Below are 27405 nucleotides of genomic sequence, written 5' to 3' on the forward strand. Positions count from 1 at the left end.
GTGGTGGTGTTCTCCTTTGTTTTCATCATCCCCTGTTGAACTTTTCCCTGTCAGGAAGGAATGTAAAAGGAAGAGAACATCCCCCTTCTCTCTCTCTCTCTCTTTTTTGGGGGGGGAGAAAGCAGGTGGGGGGAAAGAGAGGAACCTAGAGCTATGAAGGCAAAAGAGGCACTGCTCTAACAGGAAGCAGAAGCCCCAAAGGTTGCCCCACTCCTCTCTCCCTCTCCTTCCCACCCACCTCTATGGGGCTCCGAGGATCTTCCCCCATCGGATCTGGGCAGGAGGTGGGCTACGGCGGGGGGGCGAGGAGGGAGGGAGACCAGGACATCTCATAAGCTGTGTGTGTTTGTATTTTTGTTAATTTTTGTTAATTTTTCCTCCAGTGTGATATTCTGGCCATCTAACACATAGCCTATAAAAGGTGTGTTAATCGGAATTCAAGACCCTTATGAATTCCCCCCAACAGAAATGGACAGAGACACGAAGGCTACAAAGTGGAGGCTATTTATTATTCGCTGCTGCAGAAAGCGGAGAGAAAGCAAGCCAAGCCATGCAGGGCGTTGGTTTCTCTGGGGAACAAAGGAAGAGTACACATTATATAGGCTGTCCGTCCAGGTGGTCCGTTACGGCTCACAAACTTACTACAATTTCATTAAGTTGCAAAACATTCTATTTCTACTGAACAGCCTCGCTTTTATGGAGTCTGCATTTTCTTTTTACCCTAAGTCAGCTATATCTTATCGGCTCAGGCTACTCAGGAATTTAATTATAACACACACACTCCTTAGCGAAGGAGTTAAACTCTCATCACTCAGCTCTGGAAATTAATTTACAAGCTATGCACAAATGGCCCCTTACTCCCTTTTTCCCTTTAGTGAAGAAGTCAAACTCTCAGCAATTTTCTACTCACAATTCCCCCTTTTTCTTTTCTTACTAATTTTGACTTATTCACCTGACTCTCCCTCCTGGATGGGGAGTATCTTGTATTGTACTTCCGGGGCTCTAATCACCATCATTGGCACAGTTTTAGGCATAGCTGCCTGCACCACAGAGTTTATCATATTGCGGACTAGAGGAATGAGACAAGGTAGGAGCATCATGCCAAGCAGTATCATGCAGAGAAAGAATAAGGCTTGTTTCCAATTGTTAAAGATCCCCCCCAGCCAGCCTGTTGAATCTAATATCCCAGTCCAAGTTTGGACTGGTACATTGGCTAGTTCTCTCATTCGGCCAGTAATCTCTGCAATCACCTCTTGAGTATCTCCTATCTCAAGGCAACAGTTGGTAAGATTGAACTTTCCACAAACCCCGCCGTCTGTCACCAGAAGGTAATCGAGTGCCAGTCGATTTTGATAGATAGCATTTTTAATCTTTGTGTTTTGTTTGGCTAACACCTCCAGAGCCAATTCATTCTCTTGAGTGAGGAGTTCTACCACGGCTTGCAGTCTAATGAGCCTATTTAGTAAATAGATAGGGGTCCTATATCCATAGGAACCATCCTGGGCCCAGGATGCTGGGTCATAATATGCTATGATTCTTTCAGGCGGCCATTCATCATCTTTCCATGAGCCTATTTTCAACTCTCTCTTCTTCCTTTGGTTTTGAGCAGGTTGTCCTAGTCTCATTCCCCTGGACAGGGGAATCATGAAAAATGAGGGTCGCAGATGTCCCAAGTAACAAGTCCCTGTCCAATCTGTCCTCAAATGAGAGTAGGCCATGGTCCCACAAACCCAATACAAACCGGCAGGTGCAACCCCGCCATCTAGAACTGTACCATTGTGCCAAATGATCTTTGCCACCTCAGTTAAATTTTCCCAGGGGTTCCTTAAATCAAACCCCAGAGTAGAGTTTCCCTATGTACTAACCCTACTCCCATTAAATACTTTGATGAATTTACATGTAGAATCCCCGAGAAACGAAGGGTATTCCATATCTTGTTCTGTTCGTTGAACACAGCTTTCTCCTATCAACTCACTTGCTAACTCCCATCTAGAGGATACTTTATGAGTTGGATATGTTGATGTGTTATAGGGGGCTGTCTGATTCCATCCTATGACCTCCCAAGGCCATTGGTCCCCTGTCAGAGTCCCCCCACAGATGTAACAATTAGAGACGTTCATGGTAGTGGCTACTGTCTGGGCCAACTCTAAGAACAAATTTATTGTTTTTGTGGTGACGGATTGTTCCCAGGGATCAGATTCCAACTCTTTCCAAAATGTCGTATAAGTTCTCATATCCTCTCCTACTATGCCTTCTCTGACTTGTTTTAATATAAAATATCCCCCTGGGTCCTTTACTTTCCCATTGATCCGCAATCCAAAAACTTTAGACCATAGATCCTTTGTATCCCATTCCTTTGGTTTCAATATGGTGAAGTTAACCGGATTACACTCCCCTTGTTTACAAGAATTTGACCCTTTCCCCCTTTTAAGTACAGCTGAGGGGTCAAACTTTCCAGGCCAAGTAGCCCACACTACACATGACCAATGGGACAAGTAATATTGTTCCTTGTTACAACTCCAAGCCCTTACCCTCTGTTGTGGGATTCCATACCCAATGTACTTATCATTCTTTTGGTAGGTTCTTTCCCAGCCCAGGTTCCCACAATTTCCCCAATAATCATAGGACAACAGTTTGCAGGCATCAAATGTTAGAGAAACCGGGCCATTAGACTTGCGCATTTGCCTGTCAATGATGCTTCCATATCCTGATTTCCCTGCCCTCATCTCTATCCATATCCTTTCTGGCTCTTTTGTGGGGTCATAGCAAATAGGAGGTTTGTCCTTTTCGTAGCACACCTTGTAATTTATATTGTTAAAGCTGCACTCTTTGATATTCCCGAGACACTGGTAGGCTGATTTATACTCAAGAGTCTGTGTCTCCTTTCTTCCTTGCCGGGTTTGTGTGATGCACGGGCAGGTAGCTCCACTAACCTGGGTAATAACACCTAACAATGTGATTATGATGGGGATTAGTTTACCCTTTCCCTTGGTTCTCCCGACCAGTCTTCCAATGATACCTCTCCATGACACTAGGGGCACGGCCCTCACAGGTACTGGTACAGAGGATTCCAATCCTCTTCGGCTGGATCGGGCTCGGGTGGACAGCAAGGGCTTACCTTCCGACACTTCCAGCACGTCTCGTGGTGCACCGAAGATGCGTTGCGGATCCATCCTCTGGGGATGGTCACTGCTCCTGCAGGTTCTGTTTCACACGGTTTCCACCAATAACTTGCTGCCTCGGCGTCTACAGCCCACAAGCTCTCCACCCACAGTCCAGTTTGATATCCCGTGTATTATACGTACCACCTAGTGTCAGGGTCCTCGTCAAATTTGCTAAGTCGGGCACACCAGTTGAAAGGGCAAAAATGACAGTACAATAGACAAAGGGGTTCAAATGGGTCTAGTCCAAGCAGGGGATCTCTCAAGTTTCTTATATCATTCCCACTGTTTAGGGTGCCACCAGGGGTAGAAAGGATTAGGGTTTTCAAAGTATTCTTCGGGGTCCTCACTATCTGAGTCGAATCCACTATTGCTCTTACCACGGTGGGAATCAGTTTCTTCCCCTTCCTCTAATTCAGGTTCCAAATACTCAGGGACTCGTTTTGTGGTTAATGGGCAGCCTCTGCAAAATTTAGTGTGCCACCAGCGGGGGTCCCACAAGCTCTCCACCTCCTTGTGAACAAACCCCTTTGCAGCTCCTTTAGGTCCTGTTTCTACCAGCACAGCCTCGTTCTTGATGGAAAATCCCAAAAACACAACCCAACCTATATTAGTGTCAACATCTAAACCCACATCCCACTTATCCACGTCCCTGCTTAATGATCTACGTGTCAGCTGGATCTCAAAGAAAGGACATGGTTTGTCACAGATTTTTCTCAAAGGCATAATAGGTTACACTTTTCTTTTTAACACCAATTTTAGTCTCTCTCCCGATGCCACAGCTTCCCACTGTCCTTCGGGATTTGCAGAGTGTTTTGCCCTAGTGTGGTGCATCCAACCAGCTTCCTCAGTTCGGATGGCAGTCTCTGTTGTCAACAGTATCTGATATGGTCCAGACCACTTGGGAGTTAACGGTTCAGTTTTCCATGCTTTAATGTAGGCCCAGTCACCGGGTTGAAATGAATGCACCGGGGTCTCCAGGGGTGTCCTTTGGGTAGAAATGCCTTTCTCTCTGTTGGTTGATAAAATGGAGAATAGTGCCAGCAAGTGTTTTCTAATAAAAGCATCTTTGAACATATCCAAATTAGGGTCTATTCTCCTAGGACTTACATCCCATATGCTCATTCCCATACAAACTCTCGAAGGGAGATAACCCAGTTACTTGGCTAGGCTTAGTTCTGAGAGAATACAAGGCCAGAGGCAACACCCTCGTCCAGGGCAACTGAGTTTGCTGCATTAGTTTTATAACCTGATTCTTTAGACTTTGATTCATTCTTTCCGTTTTTCCTGAACTTTGCAGGTGCCAGGGGGTATGTAATTTCCACTTGATCCCCAATGTCTCCATCACCTGTTGCAGTACCTTTTGGGTGAAGTGGGACCCCCTATCGCTATCTATGGACCCTATAATCCCATATCTAGGGATAATTTGTTCCAATATTAACTTGCAGACAACATTTGCTGTTGCTCTAGAAGTAGGGTATGCCTCTACCCATCCTGTAAGTTGGTCCGTAATGACCAAACAGTGTTTCAAGGTTCCCATTCTTGGCATGTCGATAAAATCACACTGAATGTTTTCGAATGGGTGAACTGCCAAAGGTTTCCCCCCCCCTCGCTCTTTCTTGGGTTATTCTTGTTAACTCGTTGACATGGAATGCAGTGTGCTAAGATGGTGTTTGCGTGAGACCAGACTTTCTTCCCCACATATCGCTGTGAGAATGCACTAGTCATGGCTTTAGTTCCCCAATGCCCCCCCTCATGTAGGGCTTTCAACACTTCTCTTACAACCCCTTTGGGGAGCCACTGTCTGCCATCCTTCAAAGTTAACACTCCGTTTTTCATTACTGCTCCTTGCTGCTCCACTAGTTCCAACTCCTTCTGGTTGTATCTATAAGGGGGTGCCGGTTCTTGCCCTAGCGGAATTAGTGCTGCCTGTAAAGCTGTTTGCAGTTCTTTATCGGCTGCCTTTTTTGCCAGTTCATCTGCCAACCTATTCCCTACTGCTTCAGGGCTGTTTCCCTTCTGATGGCCCGCCACATGTATTATGGCCACCTGGGCGGGAAGACTCAGAGCCTCTAAAGTTTCCGCTATAAGCTTATGATGGGCTAGGTTCTTCCCTTGTGAAGTTAACAATCCTCTTTCACACCACAGTTTTCCATATACATGTGCCACTCCGCTAGTATATTTTGAATCCATCCAAATATTTACCGTCTCATCTTTTGAAATCTCTAGGGCCCTTTTTACTGCATATAGCTCAGCTGTCTGTGCTGACATACCGGGAGGGAGGGGGCCCAATTCCACTTCCAACCCTCCGTCCTCCACTATTGCATACCCAGTTTTCCTTTTTCCATCCATCACCCTGGAGGACCCATCCGTATACAGGTTTCTACCTCCCTCAATAGGTTCTTCCTGTAAGTCTTCTCTGTACTTGGTTTGGAGGTCTGTAACTGCCACGCAGTCATGTTCTCCTTTGAATTCCAAACAAACTTTTTCTGAAAGGCCCTTGGCCGGACTGCAATGATCGGTGGTGGTCAACAGTAGATCTGGTTTTTCTAACAAAATAGCTTCTATCTGCATAAGTCTACTGTCGGTCATCCACTGCCTTGCTGTATGAGTCAAGATTGTCCTAAGCTGGTGTGGTGAATGGAGTATGATTACCTCAAAGGGGTATAATTTGCGCACCACCTTTACCATTGAGGCGGCAGTGGCACAGGCTTGCAAGCAAGCTGGCCACCCCAGGACCACCGGGTCCAGATGCTTAGAAAAATACCCAATCGCTTGGTATCTCCCAGCCTTCTTTTGGGCCAATACCCCCTTCGCCACACCACTTCCTATGGTGACAAACAGGTGACTCGGCTTCTTGGGGTCTGATAGACCTAGTGCTGGGGCCGAGGCCAAAATTCTCTTCAGTTTTTCCAATAGCTGATAATCAGGCCTTTCTAGGACCAACACCTCCGGTTGATCCCCTGTTAATTTCTTCAAGAATGGTTGAACTAACTCTGAAAATCCCTCTATCCATTGTCTACAGAAATTTAGTGTCCCCAATAGGCTTCACAGTTGTCTCTTGGTTTTGGGCATTTCCAGGGCTTGGATGCCTTCAGTTCTCTTCGGGTTAATGTACTTCTTCCCTCCTTTCAATATCAATCCCAGATACTTTACTTCTGCCTCACAAAACTGAAGTTTCTCCTTTGACACTCTAAGGCCTTGTTGCCCTAGGAAATTGAGCAAACCAATGCTAGCTTTCCTTACCAACTTTCCTTCTGATGCGCTCAATAACAGATCATCCACATATTGGGTAAGCAACACTCCAGGAGGTGGTGCCCAGTTTTGGAGTATTTCTTCCAGGATTTCCCTAAAAATCGTTGGAGATTCTACATAACCTTGCGCAAGGACTCGCCACTGCCACCTCATGAGTTTTCCTGTATCTGGGTGTGGCCATTGGAATGCAAATATCGGCCGGGATACTGGATCAACCGGCACACAAAAGGACGCTGATTTTAAATCAATTACAGTATACCAGGTGTGCGAATCAGGGATCCTTTTCAATATGGTATGTGGATCTGGGACAATGGGGGCCCTGGGGATAACCACTTTGTTCACTTCCCTCAAATCCTGCACCATTCTCCAAGTCCCGTTTGGTTTTCTTACTGGCAGGATGGGGGTGCAATAAGGGGAATCACTGGGTTCTATTAGACCGTCATCCAATAACTCTTTCACTACTGGCCTAAGACCTTCCTCAGCTTCGGGCCGGATGGGATACTGAGGACGATACACGGGCACTTCGGTTTTTAAATTCATTTTCACGGGGTGGATTACCTGGATTACCTGGCTTGGCCCACACTATTGAATTTACTTCTCGTTCATCTGCCTCCCGGAGAGCTGCTAGGGTAACCTTACACACTTGGTCCTTTAAAGTGATCACTAGGCCCATTTTTCCCATTAAGTCCCGTCCTAACAAATTTATTCCTGACTCGGGGGTCCACAAAAAATCATGCATCAGTTGTCCATGCTGCCATGCGTACAAGTTCCTCAGTTTCCTTCCCTTTCCTCTGTGGGCATTCTCTCTTCCAGTGGCCGGACTGGCCACAGGCCGCGCAGACATCCCGGGGCAGGGTCTCCTCTGCCCCTGTTGGCTTGCCCCTCTTCCCTGAGCTCCCCAGTTTGCCTGCCTGTCTCCCTGATTTCCATATCCTCCTCTTCCTCTAGCCCTACTGCCTCTCCAGCCACCTTGTCCTTGTCCAGACCAGGGCGGTCTGGAGGAACTCCTTCCCTGTTCCTTCTGGGTCAACACTTGGTTGACCGTTTGGACCATCAATTTCACCTTCTTTTTCTCTTTCTCATCCTCTCGCCTCAGCATCACTCTCTGAGCTTCCGTTAATAGTTCCCCTATGGGCTTTACCAGCATACCATCAAACTTTTGTAGCTTTATTTTAATGTCAGGGCAACTTCCAGCTACAAACTGGAGCTTTAAGATTTGTTCATTGGTGGGTTGGTCTGGGTCTAGCCCGGTATATTGTCGCATGTTTTTCCGTAACCTTTCCAAATATACAGGGCTCTCATCTTTGCCCTGAGGTTGCCCAAATGCTTTGGTGACGCTTATATTTTTAGGAATTATATTCTCAAATGCCAATAACATATATTTCCTAAATTCGTCACATTTTTCCCTTCCTTCTAGCGTCTGGATATTCCAATCCGCAGGGGTCCGCTCATGGAACGCGGCTGTTTCTTCAGCGTCTGTCCGCTGCCCATTTCCGTCCTTCCACAGTTGCTGAGCCTTGATCAAGGCTTGGTTGGTATATGTTACCCCGGCCAATTGTTGGGAAATATGCAAGAATTCCGACGGGGTATAAACAGACGTCCCTAAGGCATCTCCCATTCCTTGAACAAATCCCAAGGGGTCCTCACTCAATTGGGGTAGCTGTTGTTTAATTATTCTTAGGTCCGTGCTAGTCAGGGGAACCTCCACGTAGCCAATTCCGTCCCCCATAGGGACCTGTCGAAGGGGTAACATTTTAGTAGCACCCCCTCCCCCTTCAGCTTCAGGATTTTTCTTTTGAGTGCTGGCCGATCCCCACCTTTCCTGATCTTTGAGTAATTCTCTTAGCTCTTTATTCGGCCTATCTATCCTATCTTCTACCCCTTTGAAAGAGGGTGCAAGTGCCCTTGAGGGACTCGGGTAAGCGACTGTACTGGCCTCGGATAGTCGTTCTTCTTCATCGCCTAACCCTCTCTCTCCACCCTCCCGACGTTCACCAACCGTCCCATCATCCTGATCCTCGTATCTTGGAGGGGGATCTAAAGGACCTTGGGCTGGCGCTAAGGGTGGGGCGGTCAGTGGAGGCTGACTCAAAAACTCAAGGGGGTTGAACTTCGACATCTCGCTGCCCTGAAGCTTTTCTTCTACTAGGGTTCTTCTTACGGCCAATCGAACCCCACCACAAGTTTTTATGACAAACCACATCGACGAATCCACATACGCGGAACACGGGGGATGATTTACATACTCATCATCCACTCTTTTAATATCTTCAAACATGCATGACCCGAATTTTGGCCACCTTGGGTCGATGTCAAGCTGTGGCCAAACCTCTGTGCACATCCTAACCATCTCACCCGGGGTTTCAAAATCTTGCACCTTTACCTGTTCCCAATGGAGGAGCAGTCTCACCAACGGACTGTTCCCCGGGATTCCTAACTCATCTTTCCCTCGACAAGTCTGGGCGTCCCCAACGGAATCCCCCTTTTCCTTTTGGCCCCCACTGGACCGTTTCTTACCCTTAGACGTCTGATTGCCCATCCTGCGGGAAGACAAAACACAAAGGGATCAGGGAGGTTTGTGAAAGGTAAGGGGTCCTTTCAACACAGACACACACAAAAAAAGGTTTCAGACTTCAAACACGCAGCCTGACTCCAGGCGCCGGAACTTCCAACGGTCACCACGAAGAACTGCAGGCTCAATCACTCATTCACAATCACTCTGACAACGCCCGCCCCAATAACCACAGTTCAATATTTCAATACCACGATTACCCAGGCGCTGTCTCACCCGTCCTCCTCACGTTCGTGTCTCACTGTGAGTTCTTGAGACTGTGTAGCCGGGACGCCAGGCGGGAAACGGCCGTCGAAAACAAGACGGGGGCCCTCCGGTTCTCCGCAAGGCTGCCGCCGTTCTCCACAGCCTCAACGGACTTGAGCCTGACCCCAAAAGGGGCTTCTATTATCCCACTTCTGACACCAATCTGTTAATCAGAATTCAAGACCCTTATGAATTCCCCCCAACAGAAATGGACAGAGACACGAAGGCTACAAAGTGGAGGCTATTTATTATTCGCTGCTGCAGAAAGCGGAGAGAAAGCAAGCCAAGCCATGCAGAGCGTTGGTTTCTCTGGGGAACAAAGGAAGAGTACACATTATATAGGCTGTCCGTCCGGGCGGTCCGTTACGGCTCACAAACTTACTACAATTTCATTAAGTTGCAAAACATTCTATTTCTACTGAACAGCCTCGCTTTTACGGAGTCTGCATTTTCTTTTTACCCTAAGTCAGCTATATCTTATCGGCTCAGGCTACTCAGGAATTTAATTATAACACACACACTCCTTAGCGAATGAGTTAAACTCTCATCACTCAGCTCTGGAAATTAATTTACAAGCTATGCACAAATGGCCCCTTACTCCCTTTTTCCCTTTAGTGAAGAAGTCAAACTCTCAGCAATTTTCTACTCACAGGTGTATAAAGATTTGCCTGAGCCCTTCCATAAAGTGATTTGTAAGGCTAACTCTGGAGATTTGATTATGGATTGCCTAGCAATCATTCCGGTTTCATTAAATATCCCAAAATGCCTCAGGTTTCTTCCAGAGGCCTCAGAAATCCTGAAACTCAAATCTTTTTCCACTAGAGAGGTGTGTGAGGCTGGGAGTACCTCCAAAGGCACTCCACAGTGTTTACTGTCTGTCTCTAACAGCAGAAAGACTGAGAAAGAATGGACAAATCTTGTGGGAGAGTTCCAGGAGCTGCATTTAGAGTCACAAACACCGGAGTGCATCCTTTTGGTGGGAAAGGAAACAGATATGAAGGAAATGAAAGGAGGAGGGAAGTTAGTTCAAAGGTGGAGGAGGAAGAAGTTTGTTGGGTGCAGGAGGAAAGAATCGAAAAGGAAGAGGGTTTAGTGGAAATAATAGAAGACGGCCCTGGATGGAGGAATGGGTGGAATTCAAAGTACCAAGAATTTGTTCAGAGAAGGAGTGAAAAGACAAACATATAGAAAGCCACCTAAGAGAGTCTCAAAGGAGAGAACAACAGAGATGTACAGAGAAACTTGGGAGACCCTGTGGGGCCAGTCCCTTCCGACTGAGATTGAGGCAGAATCCGGGCAAAAAGATTTGGGAGCCACAGGTGGGCTGGGTTCTCCACCCCCAGCAGTGATGTTTTGTTTTTGCTCGTTCCATCATTAAAACGTCTAGACTGGACGGAATCCTCAGCCCTTTTTGCCAACAGGAAACAGTCAATTGTGCTGTGTATGAAACAAGACAAAGCGCCATTCCACAGGCTGGTCAGGAATCTAGTTCACAGGCCTTACATCTAGGCCAGTTCAGTCCACCTGTCCAGAGACCTTTTCCCCAGGGTACCCTTTTGACCTAAAAGTTGCACATGATCAACACATGCATGAATGGATTTGCCAAGGGCTTGCAACGTACCAGGAACCTCATTTCAGGGATTTTCCCACAGGAAACACTTGTAGTCCAGGTAAAGGTAGGAGATCAAGTTTAGGAAGAGGGTGAAACGGGCTGTCTGGAATCACGAGGTCACCATCCGTTGCTTTTTTTCTTTCTTTAGCTACCCTAAACAACAAGGACAGAAAGAAAACCTAGCTGCCCAAATGGGAATCCAGCACCATTTTGCTAAAAATGCTGTAGGTGGAAGTGAAATTGATCTGAGGAAGCTCTTGAAAATCAATACTGGGGAACCCATACAGAAGTCCCTAATGATAGGTGATCATTTTGTTAATTGCCATAATGTTCTTACATTGTGAATCTTCTAATGAGCAAGGACTTTCAATATTTGAATTGCATACAGTGGCAGCATGTGACTAATCTTTGGAAAAGCAGATGCAGATTCCAGTTTGTCTCCTAATTCGATGTGGCTGAAATGGAGGACTAAACAATGCTGGGCGTCACTCACCAGGAAGTGCCCGTGTCCTTTCCTCTCATGGCCTGAGCTTGGCATGAGTGGCACCATTTTGAATGGAGCAGAATATTTTCCTAGAAAGCTCCTGAGTCTGTTAATTTGCATTATTATAAAGGATTGGTTGAAAACTAATGGTAAATGTAGAGAACTTACTAAGTACGAACGATTTCTGTCATCACATGAAGATATGCAAGATACAATGTTGAAAGGAATAGTAAGTAAAATATATAATATAATTTTGGAACAAGAGGAAAAAGAATGGGAAATAGAAGATTTAAAATTAATTTGGGAAAATGATTTAAAAACAGAAATTAAAATAGAGGATTGGACAAAAATGTGGAGGATGAGAGCGTTAAGATTAATGTCAACAAGAATAAAGGAATTTTTTTAAAAAAATTGTCTAAGGTGGTATTTGACTCCTGTAAAATTGAATATAATAAATCCAACATACCCCAAAGCATGTTGGAAATGTGATGAGGAAATTGATACATATTTTCATATGTGGTGGGAATGTAAAATGGTTAAGAAATTTTGGGAATTGATTTTTAAAGAAATGTGTGATATATTTGGTAAAGATATTGATTTTAATGCCAAAATTGCTTTATTGTCAATTTTTGATAACACAGATTTGGACCATCAGTCGAAAGAATTAACCACTAATTTTATGACAGGTGCTAGAATATTAATAGCTAGATTTTGGAAAGACAAGAATGATATTAAAATTGAAGACTGGTATTGTGAAGTATGGGACATAGCATTAAATGATAAATTGACTATGGAACTTAAAATAAAAAGAGGGGAAATAAGTTGTAACAATTTCTATGATATTTGGGGTAAATTTGTGGAATTTGTGTTAGTGACAGGAAGGGGGAAAGCCTCTAAAGAATACTCAATACAATTTTGGAGAGGTAATATGTAAAAAAAATTAAAAAAAATAATTATAGTAAATAGAGTCCCGTGGGTATGGGGTGCACGTTAGAATTTAGTTTATAATAAGCACTATTACATGTATGTTTTTGTATTTTTGATGTTATGTATGTGTTTTTTTCCTGTGTTTTTTGTATAAAATAAGATTTAATTTTTAAAAAGAGTCTGTTAATTTGCAAATGCTTGCCATGCCTTTCCTCTCTTTCCCAAAGAATTGAAAAAAAAGAATTGAGTGACTAATGGTCACCTGTTATTTCTCCCCTCCTGCTCCTTTCTTTGCCGCCAACCCCACCACCTTCTCTTCTTCCCCACCGAAGACCCCTTGCCAGAATTCCTGGCCTCTTTGCAGAGATCGGGGGGGGGGGAGGGAAGGGACCCCCTTTTTATGGGAGGAAAGGCCTCCTCCAAGGACGTTGGCTAAAGTTCAAGTCTGAATCTTTGGTACAGTTTGGAGTCCCTATTTAAAAAGAAGCTTTTTTTCCCTCAGAAAAAGGGGAGAGGTTTGGGTGGGTAGTTGACCCCAAGTCATTGGGAAAGAACCCCCCCCCCCCAAAAAAAACCTGGTCCAGTTTGACTGGAGTCACTGGTGCTTCTCCACAGTGAGTTCCCTCTCCACTCCTGGCCTCCTTTCTGGGGGGGGGGGCTTTCCCCCCCCAAACTCCTAGATGTCAATGCCCCCCCCCAAAGCCCAGGGCTGGCCCACGTCTCCTTCGTACCACAACTCTCCTGCCCAGCCTCGTCCCTGGGGGAGAGGGATTTGTTCTCTTGCCCCATTCAAACGTGTGGGGAAAGAGGAGACGGTTGGGACCGGAGGAAAAGCCCCGCCCTGTTGAACTTCTGCCTGTCACGGAAGCCTTTAGAAGGGCAGGGTGTGGACAGGAGGACACACAGGTAAGAGGCGGGCACGAGTGAACCCCTGAACCCCACGGAGAACAACAGCGCATTCCCCCCCCCGTTTCTTTCTCTTTCTCTCTCTCTCCCCTGAGGGAGGAATTTTTCAAAAATGAGCGGTTACTAAAACTCGCCCAACCGCCTTCCTGAGGCGAGACGTTCTGGCCGCCTTCTCCACTGCGCAGGCGCCACAGCCCCTCCCCCGCCCCACTCCGAGTCCGTCTGCAGCCTCTGGCTCCGCCCAGGGAAGAACAATGGGGACCCAATGAGAACGCGGTCCTCCTGCGTGTCACCCGTTGCTGGGCTCAAGCAATTCCGCGTCCCCCTGCGTTATTATGCCGTCCATGAAGGGGGTTGCCCGGCAACCCAGCGACGGTCAGGGGAGAGATTCTGGCTCCGCCCAGAGTACAATGGAGGCCCAATGAGAGCTCGCTCCTCCTCCTGCTCCTTTCGCGTCACCTGTCTCCGAGCGGAAGCCCCTCCCTCTGGAAGGCCTGGAGGGCTGGCTGGGCAAAAAAACCCGTTTCCCCCCTCACCCCCTTTCTTCCCCGTCGAGTGGCGGACAGGCTGCCCTCCAAGCCCCCCACCCACCGCTCGTCTCTGCGCACGCGCGATATCCCCTCCCTGGCTGCTCGGCTCACAATCCCTCCCGCGCATGCGCTCCTCTTCCCCCCACAAAGGGGGCGTGGGTTAGCCAGTGGGAGGGGCGCCGTGGCGCGTGCGCAGTAGAGAAGGCGGCCAGAACGTCTCCCCTCAGGAAGGCGGTTGGGGGAGTTTTAGTGGCCTTTATGGTAAGCAGCCCCCCCCCCCGGTCCACGAGAGGATGGGGGTGGGGGGGGGCTGAGCTTTCCCCAACAGGTTTCAGGATCGCGGGCAAGGGGTTTTTTCTAGGAGGAGCGGGAGGCTTAAAACGACCCTTCAAGGTAGAGCCTGTCAGGCGGAGGAGGAGGAGGAGGAGGAGGCGGCGGAGGAGGAGGGGACCCCACCCCCACCCCCAGGTTGTGGGTGCCCCCCCTCCCGGGGGGCAGGGACTCTCCCTGGCTGAGCGCCTCCAGGCTGAGAGAGCCCTGTTTATCCAGTGGAAGCCAAGGCAATGCTTTCCCCCCCTCTGGGTCTCCTCGAGAGGGAGGCGGAGGGGGGATTCAGAGGGGAGGAGGGGGACCTCTGGGGCCCGGGTCTCACCCCCCTCAACCCCCCCTTTTTTAAAAACCAGCGCTTCCACTCAGAAAGAAAGAAGCTCTCTCTGGGCAAAATGGTGGGGGGGTGGCCTGTGTGTGAGAGAAGGTTTGAGGAGTAACGAGAACGGCCCCCCCACCCTCCACCCGTCTCTCTTTCCGAGTTTACAACCTCAGTGTGAATTAATGGCTCCGCTCCGTTTTACCGAAAGGGCATCCCTCCGGCTCTGCCAGGAAGGCCAAAAAGGCGCGCTCTTCCCCCCCCCCCGTCTTTCCCCCCCCCCCGTCTCCCCCCCCCACCTCCACCACATGCTTATGGGCTTCTCTCTCTGGGCAGAATATCCCCCCCCCTCGCTCTCTCTATACTGTATATATTTGGGGCGGAGTTAGTTCGACGCCCCTCCTTTCCGCCCATATATTATTATATATAGAAAAATCAAACGTTAAAGGTGAGGGCAGAAAAAACCCTCCCTTGGCAAAGAAAGCGCCTTTTCAGAGGAGGCTTCAAACGGGGAGCCTTCAAAGGGGAGGGAGAGCCTCTCCCCCCCCCCGCTCGCCTCAGTTCCCCTCCTGAGGGGAAATAGTGACCAACCCCCCCCACGAGGCCTTTTGCTTCTTCTGCGTGGGGGGAGGGGGTGTCTGTCTTCAGGGGAGGGAGGGGGGCTGCTTTGGGGGGGAAGAGGAGTCCAGATCCCCCTCCGAGCAAGGCAGCTATGGGGGTGGGGGTCAGTCCCAGGTTTTCCTGCATGTCAATACCCCCCCCCACCAAAAAATCACAACTTCTCCCGGTGGGTTTCAAAGGGGAAGGTGAGAAAGGGGCCTGGCTCTCTCCCCACCCCCAACTCCAGCCGAAACCTCAAGGGACCCCCAAGGGAAGGGGGGGAAACCCGACCTGAACATTCCCCCCCTCCGATTGAAAAGTTATTTTTAGCCTGCAAGTCTTTGGGGGGGGGAAGCGAGCCTGATGAGGTTGGAAGGAGGAGGAGGACAAAGGGGGGCTGCAAAAGGCGGGGAGCAAGGGGGTGATGGTGGGGTACCAGAAATGAGGTTTGCAGGTTAGGGGGCTGATCTCCTGGGGGGAGGAGAGAGGGAGGGAGGGAGGGAGACCAGGACGTTGCATATGTGGAGGGGGGGCAGAGACAGAGAGGGAGTCATTTCCCAAAAAAAGGGAAAGGGAACCGAGATGGCAAATCTCCCCCCCCAAACACACCCACACACCCTCCCTCCCTTCGGTCAAGGCTGGCCTTTCCCTTCTTCTGGGTCCCCTCCAACAAAGGAACAAAGAAGCCAAGGCGAACGAAGGAAGGAAGGGCCTCTGGGGCCCCGATCCCAGGCTGTGGATGGAGAGGCTCAGCATCCGGTGGGGGGGCCAAGGCAGTGTCCAGCCTGGGAGATGGGAAGGAGTTGAGATCATGACTGGACAGATGAGGAACCGGGCGGGCGAGACGTGGCAGGAAAGGCTCTTTGAAACAAGCCTTTTCGTGTTGGGGGGGGGAGTTCTTTCCACCTCCCTCGGGGTCTGCCAAACTTCAGTCCCTGTGAGAGTCGGTCCGTTTCGGGTGGCGACTCTTTCTGCAACTGGCTAGCACATTTTGGGGGGAGAAATGACAGAACGAGGCTATTCTGGTGAAGAGATACCCTTCCAGGTCACCAGAGTTGTTCATTTTGCATTCTGACGGGACGATTTCTGTAGCTAAAAGGAAGCCGCGGCCATTCATTTCTGAACCCGAGTCGCTGCCTGTTTCTGTCAGCCTTTAGGCCGGATGAAGGAAAGGATGAAGGAAAGGGAGGCCAACCTCCGGAAAGCTGATTTCTCCAACGCCCATCTGCTCTGTGGCCCTTTTGTGTGGGAGGTGCTATTTCTTCTTTTTTAAACCAGCGTTTCCACACACTCTGTCCGTTTGCCTTTTAAAACCCATACGACTGTTTTAAACATTCTGGGCAGCCTTAGGACCTCTGACCAGGAGAAAAGGGGGCTACCAATGAGAATTCCTAAATTCTGAAGGAAGAAACATGTATGTTTGCTTAGCCTGGTTGCCTCGGCATGACAAAGAAATCAAAAGCCTAAAGGCTGCACAGAAAGTTTAAAAACAGGAAAATTGTTGAGCTGGAGAAGTTGAGCTCCTTGCCTTCAAAACATGCTGAAGGGACTGATGGGCAGCCGGAGCCTGATGAAGAATTGAACTCAGGTTGTAAACTCCGAAAGTGGGGTGGGGTGGGGGGAAGGGAGAGCTGCCTGCTCAGGCAGAGGTTTCTGCCTCTGAGCCCGGCCATGTTCCCCTGGATGTTTCTGTTGGGAAACAAAAAAGTGACCCCTCTCTCTGCCGTCTCAAAGGGACCCGGCTGACTCTGGTTTGCCTTCCTCCCCAGTGAAACCTCTCAGGTCGTCTTGGGCCACAAAGGGACTTTCATTTTCATATGGGGCATTTGCGCAGGAATCCCGTTTGGATTTGGAACAAAAGCATCAGCTTGTCGTCTCAAAGCCTTACCAAGAAAAGGTGTTTACAATGTCCGGAAAAACATTTCACCCGTGAACTTTGGTCTAGAATGTCAAATTCCACCAAAGAGCGAACTACCTGGAAAACCTAACCATCCCAAAATACCGGCAGGCCTTTTCAGGAGCTAGATTTAACTGCCTTCCATCTGCAGTTTTAGAGGGATGTTACCGAATGAAAATCGACCATGCCCCTGTAATGATAAAGACATTTAAATAGAGCACGTCTTTTTTCATATGCAGTTTTACAGGGATGATTTATGGGGAGGGACAGAGAGGGAGGGTCAAAATACCAACCTTGGAGGCAGGAAGCTTCGCAAGGTTCTCCTCCATGCATGTGTGTGTGTGAGCGTGCAGGGAATCTTTGTTTCTCCTGTTCATAGAGACCTCCCTTTTCCTTTTTTGCTTTCCTTCTTTCCTTGGGGGGGGGGTTCCAAAGGGAACGAGAGGCAGCAAGTCTCCGGGTGACTCCCCCAGGCCTTCCTTTGCCAATGCTTGGCTGGGAAGCCTTTTGGATTCCCTTTCAGGTGCGAGGGGGGCATCCAGGAGGCGGCGGCGGCGATGCCCCACCCCATCGGTGTGGGTGTTTGTGGGTGGGTATGTCAAGGTTGGTCAGGGACTTTCTTACGAGGAGCTCCTGCCTCCCTGGACACAGTGCCAAAGCCTTACCGAGAAAAGGTTTTTCGCTTTAGCCCACGCTGCTGCTTTTTCTGGCCACCTTCGCCTCCAAAGGACCTTGAATAGAATTACTATTCATTTCTACTGGCCCAGTGTTTCAAAATCAGTCAGACGTAATTCTCACAGCTGTCCTCTTTGTCAGAAAATTGGACAGGCGATTCACGTTACTGAAGCTGAACTTTGGAGTATGCCTGTTATTTTCAAACCTTTTAAACAAAGGTGGGACTTTGTGGGACCTTTTCCACCTAGTAAGACTCTTTTCTCCTTCCCGCTTCCAGTGGCCTTTGAGGAGTTGACCCCGTATTGACCCCAACAGAGCGTGGGATCTTCTGGATCAAGGCTTAAGATCTCTGCGTGAGGACCTCCTGCTGGAGATTTCTGGGAACAACATCTCTCCAGGTAACTTCATTTTTTAAAAAAATGTCTAGTACATACACAATGCAATAGCCATTCCCACTACTTACTCCCTCCTCTCACCCCACTCTCTGTCCCATTGCAGACGTGGGATATAAGAGGTTCAAAACATGCTCTTAAAATGTTCACATTTCAACCTGGCTCTCGATGCCCCCAAATGTAAGAGCCTCAGAGGCTGATACTAGCTTTGCTACTCCTCAATATCTATGAAAGGTTCTCCCTCCTCAATAAATACATTAATGGAGCTTTTGTTCCTTTGGCTGCCTGAAGGTTTTTTCGGTAATTTTTCCTCTAGTGTGATATTCTGGCCGTCTAACACATAGCTTGTAAAAGGTGTATAAAGTAGATTTCCCTGAGCACTTCCGTAAAGTGATTTGTAAGGCTAACTCTGGAGATTTGATTACGGATTACCTAGCAATCATTCCGGTTTCATTAAATATCCCAAAATGCCTCAGGTTTCTTCCAGAGCCCTCAGAAATCCTGAAACTAACCTCGTTTTCCACTAGAGACGTGCGTTAGAAATCATAACTTCACTGGTGCGAGATGCCGCTTCTGGCGTCTACCTGTCCTCTTAGAACTGCTGAGCGGGAAGGGACCCTCTGGATCATCGACTCCAGCCCCGTGTCATGGAGGCTCCATTAACTCTCTCCAGCACTTTATTTCCCGGGCATTTTCTTTCATTTCCACCTGGTCGAGACTCCCTTCAATGGAGCCTTTTGAACCATGATGGCCCGGTCCCACTTCCAGATCTCAACACCCCATTTGTGTTCCCTCACCACACCCGGTCTGTCCTTACAGGTAGGCTGTGGAAAGGCTTGTTATTTCCCTCAGGCGACCCCTCCATTTTGGCACTAAATGACAACGGACGCGTTTTCAAAAACTTAACATCAGAACTTTTACTTTCTCCAACTTCCACCAGCACATCTTCAAATGATAACAAAGGTTCCAACAACGACAACGTGCGTTCTTTAACAAGATTTAAACTTTGGTTAATGTCCCATTGGTTTAGTGATGTGGCTCCCCATACGGTTCCTTGGGCGCCAGTTGAGGGCTTGGGAGACTCCTCACTGCACAAATCGTCCCACAACATCTGTGGCGGACCCAGCCTTTTTCATCAGGGCCTTCTGGGAATGATGATGTTGTGTTCTCCCTTGCCCTTTGTAATTCACTTTCCCTAGGGGCCACGATCACATCCCACTCTCTCACCGTTATTTTCTGAGGTACTCCTCGAGGATCAGGAGGGTTGGGCAATAAACCGCCCACTTTTAGATTCGGAAAGTCTCTCACTAATCCTTGAAATCTGACTTTCTCGAATGCTCTCCTTCTTTCCTCTCTTTTTCTCTCCTCATAAGCCTTCACTACTGAACTGAACCATACGACCCCCTCCTCATCTCTATATTCCTCCCCAACTGTCACTTCTGACTCCTCCCACTCCCCTTCAGCTAAGCACACCTCTAACTTCCCTTCCCCCTCCTCTCCTGTCTCCTCCTTTCCCTCTTCTTTCCTGTTTTCATTGCTAGCTCGTTGTTTCTTTTCGTTGTCATTGTCTTTCATTCTGATTTCTGTGGACGGCACACTTCTACTTTTTACACCTTCACAGAGGCCTGTTTCTAAATCCACTAGGCAAGAGTATACTGTCCTTATATATTTTGTTAATGAATTTTTTCTAGGAGAACAATAGTTTTTGTTTACATAGTGGACAGAGCTAAGAGTCCTGTCTCCATCCGGCCTCAAAGAAGGTATGATAGATAGATAGAGTAAACTTGGGTCTAGATGGGTGGGGTATAAATTTAAGGAATAAATAATAATTAATAAATAATAAGATACAGTGGTGCCTCACATAGCGATCGCTCGCTTTAGCGATGAAATCACTTTGTGGCGTATTTTTTGCAATCACAAAAGCGATCGCTTTGCGATGGTCCCTATGGGGTATTTTCGCTTTGCGATGATCGCAGGGAAGCGATCATCGCAAAGCCCCCATTTTCACACAGCTGATCAGCGGTTTCAAAATGGCCACTGGGTAAACAAAATGGCCACCTGCTGTTTTTTGGGATGGATTCCTCGCTTTAGAGGCACCAGATATGGCAGCGCTATGGAGGATCTTCGCTTAAAGGTGAGTTTTAAGCTCATAGGAACGCATTAATCATGTTTTAATGCGTTTCTATGGGCTTTTTTATTTCGCTTAGCGATGTTTTCGTTTAGCAGCGATTTTTTGGAACGAATTAACATCGCTAAGTTAGACACCACTGTAGATAGCTAAAACCTTTATTGGCACAAGTAAAAATTGGACATAGTCATGGTGGTTCATTCGGTGACTACATATGTAGGCATCAAGAGGGGAGGAAAGTGTTAGACATCCTTAGAAGGACAACGGTTCGTCTTCTAACAATAGAATCAAGGAAGTCTGCGACTCTTTCTACTGTGTCAGTCATTTCGGCCGTCAGCATAGAGTGAATTGTATCCAGATCTGACCTCCTTTCCAGCTTTAATAAAATTGGGGCTATTAACCTTGGTCGGCTGATTGAGTGAAGTGGGCAGTGCAAAAAACAAGGGTTTCCAGCACCCCCGGTTCATATGGCTGGTGCCTTTCAGAATAGGGAACTGCATTAGATCTGCCATATAATATAGCAGTAGGCATGGCATTGCATGACAATGCTGTGACAACGCTGGGAGCAGCCCCTCCTTTTCCACTCCTCTACCACTTTCATAGCTCTACGTTCTCTCCCCCTCCCTTCCCTCCAGGATGGAGACTAAAATTTATTGATTCTGCCCGGACACAATGAGAGAGAGAGAGAGAGAAGAACCCCCTGTAATATGTGTTTTTAAAGCTATTTCTGTGTTTGTTAGAATGGGTTTTGTAGTCATAAGATTGTCTTTATAGCGTCCATATTGATTTTAGGTCTGTGTCTGTAGTAAGGAAATTTTACATGCTGTTTTCAACTGCATAGTTCTCCGTCTTATCTAGTTGCTAAGAGTTGCTGGAGAGCTGAGGAATTTGTAGTCATAACAAACCCTTGCACCTGCAAAACTCCCATGGGAAAGTTAGGCGGGACAAGATACTTGTTGCTTGTTCCTAATTGGTCACCCTGAGGAGGAAGAAGGAGGGGGAAGAGTTGTAAAATGGAGTTTGACTGAGAAAGACAGGAGGAGAAGAGAGAGACATGCAGTTTTCCCAAAATGGATTATAACTTTTGAATGGAGCCTATTGGCCAACATGGACTTTTGGATACAACTGGATCTAACCTTTCCTGATGGACTATGGAGACACTGGATACGTAAGAAAGACAACGCCTATGCATTATTCTAGCTTAGTATGTTTTTCTTGTGTTATTTTTCTTAGCTGGAGTTTGTGGGGTGGTCTATCTGACTTGAGATGGAAATGTTACTTACTGAATTACTTTGCTATAATCTGAATTCTGTTTAGAACTATATTTCTTAATAAAAGCAATAATGTTTAAGATGGCATGCATTGGTCTCTTGTACAAACTAGCCTAACTAATTGGCCACGAATATTTTGCTACCACATAGAGCCCAGATTTTACTTGAATGTTAACTCATGGATTGTCTGTGTTTCTTGCTTTTTCTTAACAAAGGGGATGGACTTGAGGAAAGAGATTCAGTGCAGGGCCTGGCTGGAATTTGGGCTTATCTTAGCCACATAAGGACTGACTGAATTTCTGGAATCTCTCTATCTCCGGCTCCCCTAAATCTCCTTGGAGACGGGGGTAGCTTAGTGGCGCTTGGTTGGGAGGTGGGGGGGATAGGAGGGGTCCACAGAGAAATGGGGCTTGGAGTAGGGAGAAGATAGAGGATCGGCCAGGAGGGAGGGATGTGGATGATGATGATGATGATATTTCATTTCTATGACAGCCAAGGCTGCTGCTGCTGCCCCTGCAAGGGAGGGAAGTTCCCAGCACGCGAAACAGGCCCTGACCTGAACCCTGACCGTTGATCCCCCCCCGCTCTTCCCAACCAGAGCAATGGTGACAGGAGAGCCCTTGGCAAGAGGGGCTGCCCGATTCTTACACTGGGAAAAGAGTGTTTGTGCGCATGCACGCACGCGTGTGTCACTTGCACAGAGTAACACAGCCAGCCCTTCTGCAAGGCTTAAACGTGCAGAGAGAGTCTTGGGGGGCGCCTCCCTTCCTTCCTTCAGCGGGGAGGCTTTCTCGTCTCCTCCCCCCTTCCTTCTCCCCCTCCTCGGACTAGCAGGTCTTGATTGCAGGAAAACACAATTGTTTTAACCCATAGGTCAGATTTAATAAGAGGAGTTCACGGCTATTCGCGGCCTCCTCCTCCTCCTCTTCCTCTCTCGGGAGGGGGGACGTGGCTCAGATTCAGGCCAGAAAAGCTTCCTGGCCCTTCTGTCCTCCGAGGGAGGGAAGGGTCTCCTCCTCCTCCAAGAAGGCTGCCCAGAGGGGCAGCCCTTGCCTAGACCTCCTCCTTTGGCCCCTCCAGATCCAGCCAACAGAAAGCAAAGGACACCCGTCGGGTTATATATATATTTCCCCCCCCCAGGAGGAGAGTGTGGAAGGATTTGGCAGAACGGGGGTGGTGGTGGAAGAGATAAAGACACACGTGTGTCCTTTTTCTGCCCCCCTTCAAGGTTCTGCCCCTTCTGCTCCTCCTTACTCTCCCCTGCTTTCTTGTGGGGCCTCCCCCCGCCCCTCCTTCCTTTCCGGAAAAAAAGCAAAATGCAGAGCTATTAAAGGGGGAAGACGAGATGCATTATTGAAGGGTGGGGTTTTTTTGCAAGGTGGTGGATTAAGGGGTAAAAAGGGGTTGCAGAGAGATACATTTTTTAAAAAAACAGCCTCCCCCCGCTAACCCCAGAGATCTTAGAATCAGCTCAGTCTGCTCTGCACAAAGATCTTGTGGGGGGGAGGCGCCTCTTTGTTTTTTTCCCTGCCCTCCTCTTCCTCCTTGCATGGGGGTTAAATTGGGAGGCGGGCCATCAGGAAGTCAGGGATGGGTTTTTCTTATGGGGAGGGAGAATTGGCTATCATCCATGTCACTCATCACATTCATATTCGTTAGCTGATTTGCATGAACCGCCGAAGCCTCTGTGCTGCAGGGTCAGAAGACCAGCAGTCATAAGATCGAATCCACGTGACGGAGTGAGCTGCTGTCACTTTGTCCCAGCTCCTTGCCAACCTAGCAGTTCGAAAGCATGTAAATGCAAGTAGATAAATAGGTACAGTGGGGTCTTGACTTACGTACTTAATCCGTATTGGAAGGCAGTTCTCAGGTCGAAAAGTTCATAAATCGAATCTTCATTTCCCATAGGAATGCATTGAAAACCATTTAATCCGTATCTGCTCTTTTCATCCATAGAAACTAATGGGTAGCTGCTATTCCACCTTCTGCCACTAGAGGGGGATATTTTTTCTTTTTTTTCCTTTTAACCTAAGATGACTTAGCTTTAAAAAAAGGGAAAAAAGAGTTTGTAACTCGAATCTAAGTTCGCAAGTCGAGTCCATATATTCCTATGAGAGCGGTTCGTAAGTTGAAACGTTCGTATGTCAAGCCGTTCGTAAGTCGAGATCCCACTGTACCACCTTGGTAGGAAGGTAAACCTGGCCACGTGACAATGGAAACTGTCTTCGGACAAGCTGGCTCTATGGCTTGAAAAATGGGATGAGCACCACCCCCTGGAGTTGGACACGACTGGACTAAAAATGTCAAGGGGAACCTTTACCTTTATGAGAGGGCTGGAGAGGTGGCATCTGCAGCTACCTGAGGATTGGCGGGAGGAGGAGGAGTCAGATCGGGAGCAGAGTGAGTGAGTCAAAAGGGGAGGTCAGTCTGTGGTCCTTAGAGAGTGTGGCAAAGTTAGGGGTTAAGAGTGCGGAACTTATAGAGAGCTAAAAGAGTTAAGAGTGAAACAAATTATTAATAATCTAATGAATTCATTAAAGTCTGTGAAGAACCCGTTTAAGCCAACTGTAATCCATAAACCTCTGTTGTTCAACTTTATCCTCAGCTTGGACCTCAATCTTTCTAATTAAAGGGTGTTGACAGAGGTCAGCGGGTGGCAGCGAGATCAAGGACGTGTGAGCTCTGTGTTGGGTGAAACAAGCAGGGGCCACGTGAGTAAACGTCACAGTTATCTAACACTGCCTCTCTGAACATGTGCAGAGTGTTCTTATTGTTTTAGCCCAATCCTGCTGGGCTCCACCCTGCGTTAACTGCTGTGGGTTAGACGCTGCTTGGCGTGGGGCCTCTCCCGAATGTTTCCTTCCTTCTTTTGGGATCCAGGAGGGTGAACTGAAGAAGCCGTTCCTGTGTGCAGGGTTCTTTCGGAGAGGGAAAGGTGGGAGAGATCCTTTTTCCCGACCAGCCTGGAGGCAACCCCAGGTGGGGTTGTCTCCAGGCATTCAAGAGGAAATGGAGCATCCAAGGGGTTTTCCTGAGTCCTGCGTTCTGGCCATCTTTTAGTTCCCCAGACCCTACAAATCCCAGGTTCCAGAGGTGGAGTTTACTGGGAGGGCCTCTGGTGCCCCATCCCCGGTCTGGAAAAGGGCCTCCCACCAAGTTGCGACTTTGAAGAAATACCCCACAATCAAAACCTTTCCTCCAATTTGCTAGTTTGGTGGAAGGCTCGGGGGGGCGGGGGGACTCTCAGTGTATGCCAATATCTGGGTTTGTCCTGAGTTAACTTTCTCAATGTTCCCTTCAGTGTCCGATTAAACCATTCCACTTGCCCATTTGCTTGGGGATGATAAATGGAATCCTTTGGTTGCTTCACCCCTTACAATTTCCACATCGGTTCAAAGATGCATAAAGTGAGATCCTTGGTCAGGGAAGACCTCTTGAGGGAAACCTGTTCTCAAAAATCTCCCTATTCTGTAGAAAAGCCTGTCCAGGAGGGGCCTCGGTGTTCATGGCCCTGCTGGGGGTGGCCTTCACTGGAGCGAACCGGCCTTGGGGACGTGATTGGCAGCCTTCCTCCACCTCCTTCCTCCTTGTTTGGCCAAAAGAACCGCCGTTTTCCTCTGGCCAGGATTTTCTGTACAGGTGGGTCCTGCTCGGGGTAGATGATGAGCCAATTGAAGCACCACCCTCTGTAACCTATGGGGTAAAACCATTTGTCCTTCTTCTGCACACACATTCTGACTTTACTACCCTGTATCGGATCTCATCCCTCAATTCAATCTTTTGCTCTATTTACGTAGTCCCTTTGGGTCCCACTTTGCCTCTGATATCCTCCAGTTCTGAATCCTCTCGCTGCCAGTTTCGTAATTGTTCTCATGAAATGTGCAACACCCCTTCTTCTGGTGTCGTTTCCTCCACCTCCCCAGTTCGTCCTTCTGCTGCAGTTTTAGCCACGTCTTCTCTTCCCGGCCAGTCTCTCCCCAAGAACAATTCTCCTTCTAATCCTGGGACTACCCTGTTCTCCAAGTCTTTCTCTTGTCCCTGATAATTTTTAATATGGCTGAACTGGTGGCACCCAGAGGAAAGATGTTTCGATGGCCAGGTCTCTGTACTTTGTTAGTTTTTCCAATACTTTATTTTGAACTCTGGCCTCACCTGGAATGGCAATTTCAATGATCGGGACATTTCTTCATTCTATTACTACCATGTCTGGTGTGTTATGTTCAAGGTGTCTGTCTGTTTGGATACAGAAATCCCACAAGATCTTGATTTCCTTTTTTCTGACACCTTCTCTACCTTATGTTCCCACGGGTTTTTAGACGATGGCAAGTTATATTTTTTGCATAGTGACCAGTCCACTAACTTTGCCACTCTCTCATGTCTAACTTTGTACTGTAATCTGTTTGTGCAATCTTTGGACATTCACCGATGAGGTGTGATAAAGTTTCATCTTTTTCTTGGCAGAGTCGACATGTGCTGTTAGCACTAACCCCTTGGATCTTAGCTTTCATCACGTTGCTTTGGAGTGCTTGTTCTTGTGCAGCAAAAATCAAGCCTTCGGTTTCTTTCCTAAGGGTCCCCAGTTTTAGCCATGCCCGTGTCGAATAAGCATCATGCTTTCCATCGCTATTTCTCAGGTGTTGTCCATGTAGTGGTTTATTTTTCCAGCTGCTTAATTTCTTTTCAAATTCTTGCTTCTTATATTGAGCCTTGGATTCTGTTGTTTTCAAAATATTTTCATTTCCACTCCTTTTAGTAATTTTTGGAAGATGGCGACACAAGCATTTGCAATGGCTAGGCACTCCAGAGATCGGTATTGTTTAATTAATATTTTAATTGTGTACTTGTTATTAGGGACTCTGCATGCTCAGGCACAAGTAATTTACTGACGACAAGAATGATTAGCTATGGGCAGAGAAGGCTGCAACTTTGGAGTGAGGCTCTCAACGTACAACATTCCAGCTGAGCTCTTTAGATGGCTTACTCCCCCTGCTCTCCCTGTCAGGAAGAAAAGAACACGGAGAAAACGCAAGCAGAAAAGAGGTTGCTGGGCCAGAATATGAGTGGGGCTAGGCAAAAATTCTCACAAGCCTGCATTGCCAAGTCTTTGTTTCAAATGTTAGATCTCTACCCAACAAGACTGAGGAGTCGGAACTTACTATCTGTGAAGGTTCGGTATTCCTCCCTCCCGTTTGCTCAAATAAACCAGAAGACTATTTTAATTCAAAACCCAGATTGGTGTTCATTTCTTTTTGTAAAGGAAGAACTTCTTTAAACGATGCTGGTCTTAACTTCTGTGGCGCCAGTGGGGCGTGCCGGGGTAACCATAACTCTGACTCAAACGGATTCAAAGATTTAAAGTCCCAAGGTCCTGTTAGAAAGGGGTCCTCATCCGCCCCTTCATTCTCGACCCCTTTGTCTCTCAGTAATGGGGAGGTCTCATCGTCTTCGTCCCCTCGCCATACTGGGTCTCTCTCTCCCCACGGTCCCGGAGGCTCATCATTCTCCTCGCCTCCTCAGCTCGCCATGCTCGGCGTTCCTCTGCTTCTCTCGCCACCGCTTCCCTTTCTTCTCTCAGATGTCTCCTCCACTCCTTTGCCTCAGACTCTCCTCAGTAAGATGGGCACTGGGGAAGTCCTCTCTTCGGCGATAGTCTGCCTCCTCTCTGGATACCTTTACCCGCTCCCATTTCCCAGTCCACGGGTCTTCTATCCAAATAAGTTCCCAGCCACCTGGGATGTTCTCGTCCTCCCTATTTATAATCCCCATTCCCGCCTCCGCCATGGACCTCCCCCTTTCTCCTCTTCCCACCAATTCTCCTTTGATCTGGGTAACTACAGTTAGACCCCGCAGGCTTGTGTCAGTCCCCTGGTGTATTCTTTTGGGGGGCGTTGGCGGCAGAGTAGTCTGTACCTCTCTGGAGGTTCTAATGGAGGACAGCATTCCGACAAGAGCCTCTATGCTCTCATCTCATTTATCACACTATCTCCCTGCAGAAAAATATTCGGGACTGTGGCATTATGATCTTTACACAGAGTACATCGAGCAGACAGGAAAGAGCAGAGGTGGAGGGTTTGTGTTTACACAAACAATAACTGGAGCACAG

General features: G+C 47.9%; 1 protein-coding gene and 1 long non-coding RNA gene across 2 annotated transcripts in view; one reads left to right on the plus strand and one right to left on the minus strand.

The window, feature by feature from the left end:
• Positions 1-488: 488 nt before the first annotated feature.
• On the minus strand, positions 489-9752 carry LOC144584960 (uncharacterized). Its single transcript, XR_013539460.1, has 2 exons — positions 9180-9752; positions 489-4173 (listed from the first exon to the last, which is right to left on the minus strand). It is a non-coding gene; the product is annotated as an uncharacterized LOC144584960 (long non-coding RNA).
• A 4138-nt stretch (positions 9753-13890) lies between these two features.
• The window catches only part of LOC144585014 (uncharacterized), a 29721-nt gene continuing 16206 nt past the window's right edge, over positions 13891-27405 (plus strand). Inside the window, 2 exon segments of the mRNA XM_078382446.1 lie at positions 13891-13954; positions 17789-17909. The gene's annotated coding sequence lies outside the window, so the exon portion shown is untranslated.

Source organism: Pogona vitticeps, chromosome W (assembly GCF_051106095.1).
Source record: "Pogona vitticeps strain Pit_001003342236 chromosome W, PviZW2.1, whole genome shotgun sequence".
NCBI lineage: Eukaryota > Metazoa > Chordata > Lepidosauria > Squamata > Agamidae > Pogona > Pogona vitticeps.